The 14,003-nt window shown below is 36.8% G+C and overlaps 1 long non-coding RNA gene across 1 annotated transcript; it reads left to right on the forward strand.

Moving 5' to 3' along the window:
- Positions 1 to 383: 383 nt before the first annotated feature.
- LOC123609799 lies at positions 384 to 12,885 on the forward strand. The gene is made up of 3 exons (XR_006717968.1): positions 384 to 461; positions 8,980 to 9,041; positions 12,841 to 12,885. It is a non-coding gene; the product is annotated as an uncharacterized LOC123609799 (long non-coding RNA).
- The last annotated feature ends 1,118 nt before the right edge of the window (positions 12,886 to 14,003 follow it).

The raw sequence follows: 14,003 nt of genomic DNA on the forward strand, positions 1-14,003 counted from the left end.
AATGATTAGTTAACTATCACAAAGAATCATTTCAAAACCACAAATGACCATAAATATGTTTACCCTAGATATGATGATACCAGTCTGAATTTATAGAAAATAAGCTCTTCTTATGTTCTGGGGAAGAATCAAGGGTAAAAACCATGGGGACAAGTTGGAAGTGGACATACAATAATTAAAGCAATCCAAATCACAGCCTTAGAAAGACTGTAATTCTATATGGCATTCATGAGTAAAGTATTTAAAGTGTCATAAGGAATACTTAATAAATTTACCACCTTGCAACACTCCACAGAGTATATTCTATGCTCTCTCTAGTATTGCTTTTCTCTCTACAGATATTTCAAAATGTTGAGGGTTAAGAAAGCAGAACTGCTTCTGTTCATGAATGTTTATTAAAAACAGTTGGTTATGGAAAACACCACCGGCTTGGAGGATTCAAACTTGTCTGGATTTTTCAGGTAATTAAACACAGATGAGAATTGATGACTGCTGGGATTTTCTGAACTTTTCCTAATACTCTTGATAGTGATATATAGATGTGAGAAGACGTGATACTTACAGCCTGTATACGTGAACGGATAAAGTTCTTTTTGTTCTCAAACACTTCTGCAACTCATTATCGTATGGCAAATTTATGTTGATAAGTCTTCTCCCACTCTGAGATTCATCAACCATGTAATGGCTCAGTTTCAGTTTAGACTGGTCCTGTGATATGGTTGCAGAGCTTTTGTTTCAGGTTTGTCCTGATTTAATATTCATTGGACAAGCATTATCAACTTTGTTTTAGTCTCTGAAACCATTAGTATAATGAGGATTGGACTTTTCATGAGGTAATTTCAAAGGTGTAGAGGACACTATAATCCATGATACCTATGGAATCATGACCTCCAGGGTGAGAGATGAGACATGTCAAACATGAGTATGATTTCTGCAGAAGAGGCTTTTTGAGAACTTTTCTTAAAGGGCTGCTTAATTTGCAGTCATTGAGACATGAGAATCAGGATTCTTCATCTTAACCTATGTGGATAACACTTTATGCCATGGTCAATGAGTTTCAGCAAGTGACAATTTTTTTTTCTTTTTCAATGTTTATATTTATTTTTTAGACAGAGCATGAGTGGGGGAGGGGCAGAGAGCGAGAGAGGGAGACACAGAATCCGAAGCAGGCTCCAGGCTCTGAACTGTCAGCACAGATCCCGACGCAGGGCTTGAATCCACCAACCATGAGATCATGACCTGAGCTGAAGTCGGATGCTCAACCAACTGAGCCACCCAGGTGCCCCTACAATTGCTTTACTCGAAACATCACTTTATTGTTTGGGGAGTTTTTTCTTTCTTTATTAAGATTTATTATTTTTTTAAGAGTAGTTTTAGGTTCACAGCAAAATTTAGGGGAAGGTACAGAGATTTCTCACATACCTTCTGAAACACATATGTATAGCCTTCTGGATTACCAGCACCTCCCACCAGAGTGGTACATTTATTTCAACTGATGATCTTATATTGACACATCAAAATCACTCAACGTTCATACATTACATTATAATTCACTTTTGGTGCTATACATTCTGTTGGTTTGGACAAATGTACAATGATATAAATGCATCATTATGGTAACATACAGAGTATTTTCACTGTCCTAAATAAATGCATCATTATGGTAACATATAGAGTATATTTCACTGTCCTTTGTGACTCACTCATCCATCCCTCCCTCTTCCAAGCCCCTGACAACCACTGATCTTTTTTACCATGTCCATAATTTTGCTTTATTCAGAATGACATATGGTTGAAATTATATAGTATTTAATTTTTTAAGTTAATTTATTCATTTTTGAGAGAGAGATAGAGAATGGGGAAGGGACAGAGAGAGAGAGAGGGAAAGAGAATCCCAAGCAGCTTTACACTGCCAACGCAGAGCCCAATGCAGGACTGGAACTCACAAACCACAAGATCATGACCTGAGCCAAAATCAAGAGTAAGACACTTAACTGACTGAGTCACCTAGGTGCCCTGAAATTATACAGTATTTAGACTTTTCAGATTGTTTTTTTTTTCTCTTGGTGAGAGAGTGCATTTAGGGTTGCTCCATGTCTTTTCATGACTTGATAGTTCATTTCTTTTTAGTGATTAATAATATTCATAATATCTTATTTTCTGCATGCACCACAGTTTATTTACCCATTCACCTACTAAAGGACATCTTGGATACCTCTAAGCCTAGGCAATTATAAATAAAGGTGCCATACCCTTCTGTGAGCAGGTTTTCCTATGAACCTAAGTTTTCAACTCCTTTGGAGAAATACCAAGAACGTAATTATTATATCATGTGGTAACAGTAAGTATAGTTTTATAAGAAACCACCAAACTGTCTTCTGAAGTGCTTGTACCATTTTTATTCCCATCAGCAATGAACGAGAGCTCTTGTTCTACAACCTCGTCAGCATTTGCTATCAATGTTCTGGATTTTGGCCATTTTAATACATGCATAGTGGTATTTCATTGTTATTTTAATTTGTATTTTCCTGATGACACATGATGTGCAGAATCTTTTCACACGCTTATTTGCCATCTGTATATCTTCTTTGGAGAGGCATTTGCCTATTTTTAAATGGAGTTGTTTGTTCTCTCATTGTTGAGTTTTAAGAGTCCTTTGTATATTTTGGATAATAGTCCTGTATTCAGACGTAACTTTTGCAAATATTTTCTCCCAGTCTGTGGCTTTTCTTTTCATTCTCTTGGCACTGTCTTTCACAAAGCAGAGATGTTTAATTTTAATGAAATCTAAAGTTTCAATTATTTCTTTCATGGATTATGCCTTTGGTGTTGCAGCTCAAAAGTCATCACCATAGCCAAGGTCATCTAGTTTTTTTTCCTGCATTATCTTCTAGGAGTTTATTACATTTTGGTCTGCCATTCATTTAGAGTTTGTTTATGCGAATGTCTGTGTCCAGATTAATTTTTTTATTGTTTGCATGTAGGTGCCCAGTTCTTGCAACAACATTTGTTGAAAAAGACCATCTTTGCCATTTATTGCATTTACTGCCATTGTTCCTTTGCTAAAGATCAGTTGAATACGTTTATGCGAATCTATTTTTGGTCTCTATTCTGTTCCATTGATTTGTCTTTTCTTTCTCCAATAGCACACTATCTTGAGTACTGTAGCTTTATAGTAAGTCTTGAAGTCAAGTAGTATAGGTCCTCCAACTTTGTTCTTCTGCTTCATTGTTGTATTGGCTACTCTGGTTTGTTTGTTTTTTTTTTTTTTTTGTCTCTCCACATATACTTTAGAATCAGTTTGTTGACATCCAAAATAACTTGTTGATGATATGAAAATGCCAAATGACTTGCTGATTGTTTTTATTGGCGTTCTGTCAAATCTATAGATCAAATTGGGAAAAGCTGACATCTTGACAATATTGAGGCTTCCTATCCATGAACATAAAATATCTCTCCATTTATTGGTTTATTTCTTCTTTGACTTTATTCATCAGAGCTCTGCAGTGTTTCTCATATAGGTCATGTACATATTTTGTTAGATATATACGTAAGTATTTCAATTTTGAGAGGGCTAATGTAAATTGTATTAATTGTTGGGGCACCTGGGTGGCTCAGTTGGTTAAGCGTCCGACTTCGGCTCATGTCATGATCTCTCGGTTTGTGAGTTGGAGCCCCATGTTGTGCTCTGTGCTGACAGCTCAGAGCCTGGAGCTTGCTTCAGATTCTGTGTCTCCCCATCTCTCGGCCCCTCCCATACTCATGCTCTGTCTCTGTCTCTCAATAATAAATAAACCTTAAAAAATTAAAAAAAATTGTATTAGTTGTTTAATTAATTTATTGTTTTTAATTTCACATTTGGCTTATTCATTGTTATTGTATAAGGAAACAATTGGCTTTTGTGCATTAATCTGGTATTCTGCAATCTTGCCATTATCAGATTTAAAAATGTAGGTTCATTAATTGTAGCAAAAGTACCACTCTGATGCAGGATCTTGATAGTGGGGGAAGCTGGGTTATGTGTGGGGTCAGGGGATATATGAGATATCTCTGTGCCTTCTGCTCAGTTTTGTTGTGACCTAAAACTGTCCTAACATCTAAGAAAGAAAGAAAGAAAGAAAGAAAGAAAGAAAGAAAGAAAGAAAGAAAATTGCCTCTGTGAAACCTATCCTTGTTTATCAGGAGACCAATTTACTGAAGAAGGATATATTGAACATACGTATTGCCGATTAGAGAAAAATCGAGAAGAGAAATTCATGGCGTTGTATTTTAACGGAATAAATTTGCAACAGCAAATGTGCCTATTGATAAAAAAGGAATTAGCCTCCCGAACATTTACAAATTTCCCAAGATATTGATATTTGAGTCTTGCTCTTATTTTGCATTAACCTACATTGTCATTGTGGAGCACAATGATAGCTGGTTGGCATTTGTACGGAAATAAAACTGTACAGAAACAAAGCTGCTGTCAAAGCTGGTCTGGACCTGAACACTTGGGGGTGAATGTTGCTGTTGAGTTCTTGAAGCAGTGAACTGCTAGAGTAGGTGGTGGTGCATCCACAGGCCTTGACAGGGGTAGGCTCAAGCGTACACACCAGGAACATACCTATCCTAGCCACCTAGGCCATGGTCAGCCAAGTGGAACGTCCAGAGGAAGGCTCCCACTGAAGCCAAGTGGGAACGTCCAGAGGAAGTCTCCCACTGAAGCCAAGTGGGAACACCCAGAGGAAGGAAAGAATAGCCAACACATTTCTAGTGGGGAAGAGAAGAGGATTCCACCAAAATGGTACCTCTCTCCTGTACCTTTACATATATTGTCACGATAAAGGCCTTGACAGCAATTGAACACGCTCGTCTTTTTCATATGATCATTTTGGCTGGATTGTTTCATTTTGTATTGAAGCCGAGTAATGTAGCCACAAACTAGGATCTGCATAAGGTCATACTCTTTTCCTAGGTTATAATACTACGTCTGTATTTATTCATCCACAGACCACAAGATGAGAGACCGATTGTTGACTACTCTTTAGTCAAACATGAGAAAGCATTTAGTTCAAAAGATATTGTTTCTCTTGTGACCTTTATCTTTAGGAATAATCATAGGTATACCTTTTCGTATTTCCAAAACACGTAGACACAAAAAGCCACTAAAACAAAAGGCCGATATTTTTAGCAAGACGTTAATTGATTGTTAAAAACTAGAAATCATCACATTTCTTACTCATTGACACACCTCTGCTAAAATGCAAATTACTTCAAAATGATACTCATTTAATTAATAAAATACTGTCGTATAGAGTTTAGTTGTTCTTACACTCTACTAGAAAACTTGATTACCTTTTTTTCTCTAGGGTAGAAGTCAAAGACTTTATTTTCCTGCATTCTGAGGGCAGCAGAAATAGTAATATTGGTCAGATGCCCGATCACTATGTTAGGCTCGCTAGCAGCTGGCACAAGGTTCTCTCTGGCCAGTTGGGAGCAGATCACATGAAAATTTCAAAAGGAAACAAGAAAAAAAAAAAACCAAGAAGTACCCAGTGAAATCTATTAGGAACCACAATAAATAGGACTTCAAACAGACATTTTACTGTATTCTAAAACATAATTATGTAGACTTTTTGTTAAATATGGAGTAGAAGTGGCCTGAGCCATCATACAACAGTTTTAGGAGAGAATGTTGGATCTTCCTGAAGCTCTTTCCCCCAAAATATTATTCTTCTTCTGAGCTATCTCAAACAATTTTATTCTTTTTTTTCCCTGCTAGAATTCTAGCTGAGCTTACCTCCTGCCATAGCCTGTTGACCTAACTTCTTTATGTATAGAAATATAGAAATAGCTTCGGGTTTTAGTAGCCTACATCTGTTCAGAAATAATGAAGCACCGTTCATATCCACTTTTACCAATAGTCCTAGTGATTTTCTGTTTAATGCCTTTTTATGCTGTTAATTTTTTGACATGATCAACTTTCACTTTCTACTTTAGGTCACTTCATTTATGTAGCCTTTAGTTTCAGCTATTTCTCTCTTTTCATATTTTTGTTTGTTTACAGCCTACCTTCCTCCAGAAATTACCTTGGAAGCTTACAATTGCCTACCAATGAACCAAAGTAGGAAAAAATAAGAAAAACAAGAAAATGAACCCTAAAGCATAATATCAAGCTTATGTAAGCTCAATAATTGGGTTTTAAAAGGTCAGATACTGTAGCCTGAGAGTGGGAATTTTATGGTTTATCTTTATTCCCTTATAAAAACAACAGCAGATAAAGCATAAGTTTCACTGTTCAATTCTGTTTGTTTTGGAATTAATTTAAATTTTGAGTCAGAAGATAAATGTATAATCATCAAGAAAACTTAACCATAAAAATATCTGAGGTATTTAGGTTGTCTCCTCAGGTATGATAAAGGGGGACAGCCTCTCAACATATGTAAGAAAAAAGAAATCAGTCTCTGCTGCTCAACTTGAATAACTTCGGAGTTAGGTATGATCAGGGGGAATGTTAATTTCTCCTCTGGTTGTTAAGTCTAAGGATAAAGACTAGGTGTTTAAGGAAGAGAAGTGGAAACTACAAACCATCTGAGGTTTTGTCTGGAACTGATAGAATCAATACGATATCCAGCACATTACAGTTGTCTGTACAGTTGAGACCCCAAGCACTCACTTTTTCTAGGATTGGCTAGGTGGGGACTCATATAGCTCAGCCATGGGCCAGAAGGAGCCATCCAATTGGAATTTGTTGCAAGCTGCTTTCATTCTATGGAGAAGTGTGTTCATACTCACAAGAGTTTTCCAACCTGATGTCAGGCTTGGAGGATGGGACTAGATGCTAGAATGGTTTCCCCTTTTGTTCATGAACCAATCGAGGATTAAAGAATGATGCTTCAGATAAAATTAGGAACTGGGATGGGGTAATTTGGCCTACACAATTATTCTGCATCAGAAACAAAGTGGAGTCATAACTAAATGCATGTACCACAATGATGCACAGTGTTTACAAAATGGGTAAAAAAATGAACCGGAAACTTTCTAGCAAACAGCTTGACAAAATCCATTTCATAACCATCTCTCTTTGTTGTTCTTTTCAAATGTTTTCTTGGACCAAGTCGCCAGGTAAACCCTAGCAGCTTCCGTGGGAGTTATATATCTCCTTTTGTCTTCTTTTTATAAAATCCACCCTCCCGGACCCCCTGCAAGAAGGATCTTTCTCCTCAGTATGTCCCTGTCGTTTTGTTCATAACTCTTGTAACTGTGGCGATTCTTTTCCCATTTTGAGATGAGGTTCTTGAAGTTTCCCATGATAGAAGAGTTTGCGATTCAGGAAGCTGAGACCAAATAGTAAAATGATCAAAGTTCATGAGAGGAGGTCATCTGAAGTTCACCAAAATAATGCAATAAAGAGAAAAATCCAACATAAGAGCAATGGCAATGAATTGTTAGTAATGTCCATTCCAACGCAAAGTGGAAACTTTTAAGAGTTTCCTTCTCCTAAGCTCTCCTAAATTTGAACTTGTAATTTTGTCTTATTTTAGAAAAGGTATATGAATATTAACAGTCATTTATTTTCTGTTTCAAGTTATTTCTTCCCAATGCTTCATGCCCGATCACATATTTCCTAAAGCATATTTCTCAGAGCACTAACACAACTAATGCTTCAATACGCTCCATGGAAAATGGTTTCCATTGTCCAAAAATAGTGTGTGGATGGCTATATACTATATTCTCCATTTGGAATTTCTACCCTATTGTGTTAAAGACCACAAGACCACCTGCAGTATAAAACACACACACACAAAAACTCCTTTGAAGTTTTAGTTTAGCATTTCATTAAATTAGCCTGAAAACTAATTAATTTGGTGTGTATGTGTGGGGGAGATGCAAGAAATCTATGAAAATCCTTTGATAACCACTTTGGGAGTGTCTGTCTCATGTACTATATTTTTTAGGAGCACTGTGCTAATTTATAGTGATGTATCTAGCACAATATGCAGAATATATAAGGTGATGAATAAATGCTGCTATTTAAAACATTGTTATTGTTTTCTGGTCACTTGTTCTATATGCTCCAAAGATTTCTTTAAAATCCATTTGTGATCATCAAATTAGTGATAACCTGCATGGCCTACCCAGCAACTCTTCTTCACATAGGTGCTTAAGAAATGTAGCCATATGGCCTAATTTGACTTTTCCTCAACTGCCTTAATGTTAGGAGGAAAAAGAAAATATATATATATATATATATATATATATATATATATATATATATATATATATATAGTTTTTTTCCATACACACACATACACACACAACCTCTTCTCTGCTTTTGTTTTATGGTTTTTGACTTGTAATCCTCAGTTTCTCTTTTTGTAATTTGTCTTCAAGTGAAGGATTCATATTTTTAAATTCCAGAATAAAAAATTCTCTGGGTTTCTGGTAAAATAGATAAGGCACATATTTGCAAATACTTTCATAGCAAGAGGAGATAATATTCAAGTTGTTTCTATGTGTCCTTTACAAATCATGGAATTTCTAAAGCAAGGAAACTATCTTTTTTAACTTTGCTTTTTCTAACTGGCACATCCTAAGGAGTTTCAAAAAATGTTCCACAGATACATGTGTGAGTAATACATTTGATATGGTTTAAGAGAAATAAAATTTCAAGCCAGAACTAGAATGGGAAATCTCAGGTCAATATGGTAGAAATCAGAGGGACGAAATGGAGGCATTCCCTGAATCCTTCACCTCCCACAATGCATCCCGAAATCACAGTTGTGTTCTATAGTGGACCATTGTCTCACAGTAGGTGCTCAATAAATATTTCACAAATTAATGAAGAAATGATGTCAAATTTCCTAGAAGATCCTGCTAGAAGCAATGTGGGCAGGAAAGCCAAATTTGCTGCGAACTGTGGGAAGGTCTCCAGCATTTCTCCTGTAGTTTGACTGGCTCTCTGCCCTTTTCTCTGCTTTGACTTCCAAACCACAGTGGGTCTCTGGCAAAAGAAGACAATATGGAAAAATCCCTTCAAACAGACCATGATATTAAAGGTTAGTACTAAGGTCCTTGTAAATATTAATGCATGGCTTCAATTAATAAGTAAGCTAATACTACTGAGGTTGAATTGTTTCTGTAACATTCAAATCCAACATGAAACAAATTTGGCTTTTCCAGACTGGGAACAGCAGATCGTACAGAAATCATCTGCAATCCGTGGGAATGCCCTGCTTCCACACTCTTCTCCCCAGTTGGCTTTGTTCAGTGGCCATTTCTGCACCCCCCTGGGCTGGTCTCATTCAGGATGCAAGAGGAATGGAGTTAGTTTTGGGGCAACCAGAATAGTTGAGTCAACAGTTGATGCAGCAAAAGTTTCTGCATGAGCTAATTCTTTTTGCTCTTGTCCTATTTTCCCCAAAGTTGAAAATCTCTTGGTTAATGTTTTTTTTTTTTTTTCTTTAAGCTTAATTTCTAGTCCCAGTTTCCTACCTGACCTCCTGGTTCTATATCTATCGACATCTTATCTGTCCACCTTGCTTTCTTTCCTGCCTTGCCCTGACCTCAATGTTTATATGTGTCCTTCATCAGACTGGCCAGCTTACTGTTGCCCTAGGGTATGACACTGATTTCTATTATTGGCTCACCTCTACACTCCCTTCCTTGGGTTTGGCTCTTTAATGTGTCTTTACTGCCTATACATACTGGCAGCAAAGGAGAAAGAAAATCATGCTCATAATGTTGGTTTGAAAGCTAAAACAGTAGTATTCTTGTATGTCTAGATGCAAGGAAAATAAACATTTCTGGGCTAGGTATTTTTTTTTTTTTTCACTAATTAGGAACAAGCTAATTTAGAAAGATAATTGTCTCTGTATCTTGGGATTCTATTATAATGGATGACTGCCTAAGTGCTAATACAGGCGAAATAGACCCCAAGGGGTGGGGGTTGTGAGAATGGATATCAGGCTGATCCTGAGTCAGCAGTAAAGCACTATTTTCTTTAAGGAAACATAGAATTAAAGACTCCAAAAAATTTTATTACAGTTTGAAATTATGAAGTAATCTTGAAGTAATCTTTCCATTAAATACAGATGTTTGTGCTTAGAGCCTAGTGTATAACTCATCCTTCTTTACTAGAAAAGTTGGAAGAAAAATTAAAAGAGTAAATCATCCCCCCATATATAAAAAATAGGTGGAAAAAAGTTAAAGTCAAGTTTCAGCCTGAAGAAAATAGTCCTCAAGATTAACGACTGAGTCACTAGTTTTATGTTCTAAAATGTATTTGGCGCATATCAGGGCACATAATGGGAAGTGGCACTAAATAGGAGATCACCTCGCTCTCAAGAACGCCATGATTTAGCAAACTGTTGAAAGGACTTGTGAGAAGAGAACACGTTTGGCTGAAAATGGTTTATCGGCGCTTCGTTTTCCCACTGAGAGCAAAATAATACCAAGAAGACCCTTGGATATCAGGATGAGAAATGAGAGAATTGAGATTGTAGTTGAATTTTTAGGTGTCAGAATGGTAGAATAGGGTATTGGGGTCTTTCTTCGCTGAAGGGCAAGTTATGCGTCATGAATGATTCTTTTTCTGGTGAGGTTTCCATATGACTTTGTCTGAAACCTGAGCCACGTGAGGAATTTGGTGTATTGCTGCAGACCTGTGGCCCTTTGCTTCTATTTCTCGGGCATACAGTCAAACCACATTCGCGATGCCCCAAAGTATGGGCGATCTTGGGCGAAAGACACTAATGTTTTATCTTAAAAACAAGTTAGCAGGAACCAATGATCCACAATAATTTTATTTTTGAATTGAGACACAGAAAGCACATGGAACTTGGCATTCGAAGACAGAGGTTCTCGTTCCAGGAATGGTACAAATCTATGTGTTGTTTTTGGCATGACGATTCATCCCCGCTGCATCCTATTTCTCTCAGCTGTAAAATTTGGGGGCAATCTATATGATCCTTTCCAACTCTGTACTTTTAGATTTTGTAATCACTTTTATGTTGGTGTTCAAAAACAAAAGATAGTATTTATTGTTGTGTTTATTGTTTTTTTCAATATGAGGTGTTAACAAAGTCATATATTAACCCAAATTAAGCTCTCTGTTTTAAAATTTCCTTTAAACTGATAAAAGGATTTGGGTGTTGGAATACAGCTGAGTAGAAAATGAGATGAAATGACAAACTTCTACCTCAATACCCTCCCTCCAGCTGCTTCTCTGTACAGAATTTCCCTAACTGATAAGAATAGAGTGGCAATTACATGCTCAGACATCATGGAGTTTTTAGGCACAATTTTTTGGGAGAAGAGAAATGAAGTTGTATTGATTTTTTTATTACATGAATACATTTCTATGCCATTTATATGTTTTTATCTCTTTGGGGGGGGGGAGAGAGAGAGAGAGAAGCTGCTGATCTGCTAGATTGTAATAATTCTGTCAGTTCTCTTGCCACATGGAACCAGTTTGTGATAAGTCATTTTCAGTTGCTTGCTAATTTAGCTCTAAATTATTTAGTTGTTTTGATTTTGATTCTGCAACACCTAGAGGCAAAATGATCTGCGCTAGAAACTAACAGCCTATAAAAATTTGGTTTTAATAATAGTCATGTGTTCTCAGAACTAAGTAATGAAAATATTACATAAATCGAAGGAAGGGGGGACAGTATTCAAGAAGTACTTAGCACATCTGAGTATAGAATTTGTTAAATGTAAGTTGATTCTAGAAAACATTTGTTTGGGTTTTATAATTCAAGTTGCCCTTTCAATTAATGAAAACAATATTTGAATAAAGGAAGTCAAGAACCTACAAGAGTTGTATAATTAGAAAAAAAGTCATGTCCGTACAATTTAGATAAAAATAAGGGCTTTTATCAGTTGCCTTTCAGTAATCTTAGTATAAATTTTTGAGAGAGACCTTTATATAGATAGATAATAGTTTCCAGATCCAATGATGGGGTTCAAATTAGTAACTTATCCTGTATGTGTAATAATTCTAAGAACCAATAATTCATGTGTATACTCTATGCCAGGTTTTTTTTTTTTTAATTTTTTTCAACGTTTTTATTTATTTTTGGGACAGAGAGAGACAGAGCATGAACGTGGGAGGGGCAGAGAGAGAGGGAGACACAGAATCGGAAACAGGCTCCAGGCTCTGAGCCATCAGCCCAGAGCCCGATGCGGGGCTCGAACTCGCGGACCGCGAGATCGTGACCTGGCTGAAGTCGGACGCTTAACCGACTGCGCCACCCAGGCGCCCCTATGCCAGGTTTTTATTCTTACTACTCTGTAAGTAAACTTATTTAAGCCTGATACAAACTTATGAAGTAGGTATTATTACTATCTTCATTTAGTGGCTGGGGCAACTGAGGCAGAGAGAAGTCATTTGTCTGAGCTCACAATTCTACCTAGTCTACTTTCTCTATGCATATACGTATATACCTATACGCACCCTTTAGGAAAATAAATACTAAATATTAATAATCTATAAATACTCTGTGTGTATAAATCCTCAAAACAATAAGAAGTGAGAATAGGAAACTACTGGAAGAAAAATAACATTCAAAACTTAATGCTGTGTCTAAAAAGCAGGTATTGCAAAGTTTGAGCTCTATAGTGAGTCCTTTACAATGTTTACTTTTATGTTCTTTTGTTTCTCTTGATTATTTTAAGCCACAGCTTGATTTTGAGGGTCAAATAAGATAATGGACATGGAATCATTTCACCTCCCTAATCACCACTATGCATAACGCTCTCTTACACACACGAAGCAATTTTAAAAATATTGTCATGTCTTTGCATGTTCCTAACTTGTTTCTAATGTTATAAATATATTATTTTCTGTGTTTGCAGCTCTTCTTCTCATACAAAACTTATATCCATTATTTGATTTACCGGGTAAGTATCTATTGAGCTACTATCGTTTGTCAGGTGCTTATAGGCATTAAGAGTTAAATGATGGACCAAATAGTGGCTGTGTAGGAAGATTTTGGTCAGGTAAGTAGGTAATTACTGTATGATGCATTACATCTAACATTACGTAGTATTTATCAGGGAAAAAAGGACGTCACTGAGGGTTGAAAGCAGGGAAATAAGATGCATTTTAGAAAGACCACTCCTTCCACAATATGAAGAATGAGCAGCATTGGGGGCAATGCTGGAGAAACAGAAGGCAGTTAGGAGGCTGCTTTAGTAATACAGGAATAAAGGGTAAGATTATATGTATTGCTGGAAAATTTATTTACTGAATATTGAGACAAACAACACTGACAAGTAACACTAATAGCACAAACTTTCATTTTATTCGAATTTAGAATAGTAGGTACTTTTTTTCCAATTAAAATCATAGAAAAGATTTTTTCAGGGGCGCCCGGGGGCCTCAGTTGGTGGAGGGTCCGACTTCAGCTCAGGTCATGATTTCGTGGGTTCAGGTGTTCAAACCCTGTATCAGGCTCGTGCTGACAGCTCCGAGCCTAGAGCCTGCTTCCGATTCTGTGTCTCTGTCACTCTCTGCCCTCCCCAGCTGGAGCTCTCTCTCTCTCTCTCTCTCTCACTCAAAAATGAATAAACATAAAAAATTGAAAAGAAAAGAAAAGATTTTTCAACTAAAAACAGGCTTTCAGTTAGATGGTCTATGCTGATTATTTTAAGACACATGTTGTATCTCTCTGGGAACTGGTAGCTGGATCTTTCTCTCTATCTGCCTGTCTGCCTACTTTGTATTCATTTTTCTTTCCTCCCTTCTGTTTCCTTCTTCTTTCCTTCCTTCGTTCCTTCCTTCGCTCCTTCCTTCCTGTTTTTCCTCCATCTCCTCCTCCTCCTCCTCTCTCTTTCTTTCTCACACACACACACACACACGCACACACTTACACACACGCTTTCCTTCACCATGGCCACTAACATCTAATGCTGACAATTCAGCTGAAGTGTTTGAGTCGCTTGTTATAAGAAGGATTTGGCAAGGAATAAGGGATAGAATTAGGAACAAGGACAAACTTGTCTCTCTGACTAGAAAA

Source organism: Leopardus geoffroyi, chromosome B2 (assembly GCF_018350155.1).
Source record: "Leopardus geoffroyi isolate Oge1 chromosome B2, O.geoffroyi_Oge1_pat1.0, whole genome shotgun sequence".
NCBI lineage: Eukaryota > Metazoa > Chordata > Mammalia > Carnivora > Felidae > Leopardus > Leopardus geoffroyi.